We start from the raw sequence: 4,912 nt of genomic DNA, 5'->3' as shown, positions 1-4,912 counted from the left end.
ATTTTTTTTTATGAAATTGAATTCGAAATGAAATGACGATTGTTAATGGAGATAAATTGATTTATGATTTACATTTGATTTGCTCAGATATAACAAGGTAGCAAAAATAATGAAAGTTACACTATTTGTAATAATATATTTGAAAACGTTTGAAATTTCTCGAATATTTATTATTAATAGACGGAAAGTTCCAGCCTATTATTTATTAATAGACGGAAAGTTCCAGCAATTTGCCTTAAGGCACGATGCCATACACCACTAGTTTTTATTTTACACTACAAATTACATTCAAAGTAATTTAAAGTGCGACAAAAAAGCGTTTTCTACTAAAATTTGTGACTTTGTGAATTACTAAAAAAAAATTTGTTTCTTAATCAGTAGTTCATTTAAGTCTAAATGATCTTTGCTCGTCAATTCGATACAAAATGCTGATTTTGCCAGTTAATAAAACCCTCACGTTATTACATTTTGGTAGTCAGTACAGTTCTTTTATTAAAAAACATATTTATTAGACTTTTACAACTTTCCCTAGATTTTGTTTGTCAGTAGGGTCGAGATTTGTTGTTTTGAGTCTACATTTAGTTAGCTAGCTAGTAGAGGACTAGATAAAGCTAGTAGAGGACTAGATAGAATTTGTTCATTTTCAAAATTGGTATGAAACATTGAAATTTCCACTTAGAATAAAAATGCATATTTGAAAATAAATATTTGTAGTAAATCAACAAATTCAGTATTCACATGCATAATATATTTAGTCCATTATTCAGTCCATAAAAGCTGCAAATTTGTTTTGAATAGCAGGAAGTTCCGATTCTGAGCAGTCTTCATCAGCACTTTGATCTAAAATGCAACACAATAATTAGTTGTTATCAAACCGATATACGAAATCATATTATTAACCTTTGAGTGTATTTTTGGTTTCGTCTTTGACCTCATGGTCATCAAAATCAATTTCATCATCGTCTTCTTGCTAATTCGTTCTTGCTTGAATTTTATGTATTTCAGGCAAATCTTTGTGGACTTTCCATTGCCCTGGGTGAATAGATGATAAATATTAAATCTATTACTTGTGTATTATAATTTTTTTTATTTTAGTACCTTTCATTTCTTCATAATGTGGTGGCTTTAGCTTGAAACAAATGACACCACTCAAACACATTTGCAACAAATTGATACCGGCTCTATGAATGTCAGGTCTTGCAGCACGTACTGTCAGGAATCCTCGTTGATCAGCCCATGCTTCACAAATGTTATAAGCGGACCATTTCTCGTCTCCATCGGTATGTATTAAATGCAACAATTTTGGTAAATCTAACCTAAAAAGTTGTCGCTTGATAGATTACTATGTTTTGATATATACTAAACTATTTTTCTATTATACCTTTCTGCAACAAATCTCAAAGTGCTAAATGTTTCATGCAATTGAGAAATGGGATATGACCCCATAGGCACCTGAATGTTGGTGCCACAAAAACGAAGGGAACACTAAACCTGGATAATCGCAAAGTCTGGCTGTATCTGTCAGAAAAATTGTTTGAAAATGTTTAGTGCGCCCGGGAGTTAGAGATACAGTATCGAATAGAAAGTATAGATACTTTTTTTGCGTCGCTAGCGGTGGACTGTAGAATGTAAACAAATGCTGAAATCCATAGGTCGCTGGTTCAAATCCGCCTCGAAGGATTATTATTTTTTATTTCTCTTTTCTTTATATATTAATTATTATTTGTTGTATATTACGCTTATCTACTTGTAATAACAATATTAGAGACAAAAAAAAATTTTGTTGTGTACAAATATTTTGTCTTATTAACCACAAATAGCGACACAAAAAAGGTATCGATACATTCTATTCGATACCGTGTCCCTATCGGGAATCTTTGAGACACTCACTACCTAAAAACAAAATTATGCAATTACAAGTGTAAATAGTTGGTATATTATTATCATTTACCTTTTTGCCCATCAGTGCATTCATCAAAAATGATTTTCCAACATTTGGTTGACCGATACAGCCTATAGTTAAAACACCATTCTTGTACAACTCGTGTTCAACAAAAGCAGTGTCTTGAGTTGATTGATTTATCACCGTTTTGATTTCCAGCTCTTGGGAGTTGCTTAAAAAATTCTTTTCTTCCCAACATGATAAATCAACATCATCTTTAATAATTGTTTTGCAAGCTGCCAACAAGCACTCAGCACACTCTGTCGACATTTGGGGCTTGTCTTTGAGTTTACGAGATTTCAAACCTAAATGGTGATAAAGAATTTATAATATACAAATCAATATCGATTGGTTTTGAGTGTACGAACCAGTTTTTTTTAGCTGAACCTCTGACAATATTATAACCTGGATAAGACGTACAATAGTATATGCATTTTAGGGTACTTGTCTTTAAAATGGTTGTACCAAGCGCAAACCAATAGAGCAGGTACTAAATCTACTTTGTTTAGTAAAAATATCATTAGCTTGTTTAGCTCCTTTGTTACAAAATCATATAAATATGGAGGAAACATCAGTGACTGAAAAACCGTATTAACTTATTTAATCCAAAGTTTATGAATGAATTTATGTGCACTTACGGGATACCTGATATCAGTGATTGTTAATTTAATATCAGACATTTCTAACACTCTCCAAAGTTGGCGCCAAGTTTCCAAGTTTAATTCAAAGTAACTTAAATTTTCATAGCTCTTTTCTAATTCAGTAACATACTCCTGGAATAAAAAATCAATTTTAAGCAAATGATATAGAATTAAAATCCCAACAAAGTGGTAATATCTACTGTGTTCACTTTTCTTTATCTCCTCTAAGCTCATATTGTAGTTCCAAGGCGGTCTTTCAGGAAAATCCAAGTTATTAAAATAATCATGTTCTTTGATTTCCAAAGCCTTGTGATGTCTTATTTCTAGAGCAGCTCTTCCGAATTCTTTGTTAAACTTCAAGGCATATCTGCTCGTGGTTCTGTTATTTTGAGAAGTGTGAAAATCAATTTTTTGACCATTTGAATCATCCTCGCTTTGGCGTTGTGTTGTTTTCAGCAGAACAGAAGATTTTGAGGCTAAATTGGTAAAAAATGTTATCAATGTGTTATAGATTCGAGGTTTAATTATGTTTATATACTTTGGCCGTGTCGTTTCATTTGTAGTTGCAATTTTTTAGCTTTGCCGCTAAATGGTACCTTTCTCTGCCTTGACGCATTTTAAGACGTAATATAATTTGGAAACAATTAAATTTAACTTAATATTCGCTTGCATTAACACGTATTGACTAGATTGTTAATACGTATTTCTAATGTATGTCATGTAAACCTATTTACAAAAAATGTATCTTAATATGTACGTGCAGGGCCTTTTCACTCAGTGCAAAATCCTCGTTCAAAAACCGTGTTTCGTAGTATCCATCAAGGTGAGAATTTGGCGCTAGTGCGCCGATACCAAGTGACAGGTTGATAATTCTTTAGCTGTCTCTAGCATTAAGCGGCCATTTTGATCGGGATTATTATTGTGCCTGTTATTGTGTTTGTGACTGTTCTGTTAAAGGGTGTTGTATATAATTGTTTATAAAGTTTTAATTGTTTATAAAGTTTGTTGTTTATACAAAAAGTATGACTCTTAAATGCAGAAGAAGTGTAGTGTATATAATAGAAAGTTTAGAATTTATGTAATACATAATGTAGTGTGCTGTGTATTACGCTTGATAAAACGGAAGGTGCGATTAATTCATTAAAAGCATTATCATTATATTAAAAGCTTCAGACAAGGCCTTATGCTAGTCTAGCTTGAATGAAGATATCATAACTTATATGTAATGTGAATACTCAAGACTGTATTTTAATTCATTTTGTTATCATTAGATATCGTATTTCTGAATCATGTATTATAATTTGTTAATGACATATGACTGTATTTCACTAACATTATTGTAGTAACAAGTTAGAGTCCAATAAAAATTGTTATGATAATGTGTGATTTATATTTAAATCTGTAGTCATATTTGTTTTTTCTTCTTTTATTGATTTGATTTGACCCCAGCATATATCATAATATATACTCTTGATTGAAATATTCTTATTATTACTTAATATATTTTTAATTTATAATTATATTTTCGCAAATTTTAATACAATTACGATGCAAAATTAAAATTCTAATTATTTTTAAAATTTTTTTTTTTTTATTGATAGTACAATATTTTTAAAGTACAAATATTTTCATTTCAAATTTTAGCGCTTCAATTTGAATGGCGATTGAAAGGCGATTGAAGCGCCATTGCAATATTGCGACCGTAGCAATAACTAATTTTTTTGAACCTCAATATCGCTAGAATGAAACGTCTATATTATTATATTGTCTAGGTGTACGTGATAACATTTTTTAGGTTATGTTATTTGACATATTATGTACATATTCATGTCAAAACTGTTATCCATAGACCTTATACAATTTCATGGACTGCTAGTCCCCATACATTTCTCAAGTAAAAAAGTGTCAAAAGATGTTCTATGGTATGAGGGCATACGAGGGTAATTTCGCGGCCGAGATATGTCAAACTCGATCGCTTAAACGTCAAATGAAAGTCCGTGTGTTCGAAATTGTTGGGTAAATATATATATATACTAGCTGACCCGGCAAACGTTGTTTTGCTAAGTAAGGTATATTCTAAACAATTTCTAGAGAATCAAAAATATTTCAAACGAACGATTAGCTGACTACGTTCAGTAAAACTACAGACTTCGTCATTTTAAAAATGTGCTTTTTTTGCTGTCTTTCAAAAATTTGTTATCTAGACCTTTTTACCCTATAGGCGGGGTAACTTGGAACGGCCAGATGGCAAACAGGTTTAATGTCTTATTTTAATTTTAAAGGTATTTTACAAAATAATTACATTTTTAACTAATGCTAAAAAGCTACC

General features: G+C 31.0%; 1 pseudogene; it reads right to left on the bottom strand.

Annotated features, from left to right (window-relative positions):
• Positions 1 to 754: 754 nt before the first annotated feature.
• On the bottom strand, positions 755 to 3,437 carry LOC113374003 (annotated as a pseudogene).
• Positions 3,438 to 4,912: the final 1,475 nt, after the last annotated feature.

Source organism: Ctenocephalides felis, unplaced genomic scaffold (assembly GCF_003426905.1).
Source record: "Ctenocephalides felis isolate EL2017-DRISC unplaced genomic scaffold, ASM342690v1 CF-g0.4_SCAFFOLD_01604, whole genome shotgun sequence".
In the NCBI taxonomy this organism is placed as follows: domain Eukaryota; kingdom Metazoa; phylum Arthropoda; class Insecta; order Siphonaptera; family Pulicidae; genus Ctenocephalides; species Ctenocephalides felis.
The sequence above is the reverse complement of the archived record's forward strand: the minus strand, read 5'-3'. Positions and strand labels throughout refer to the sequence as shown.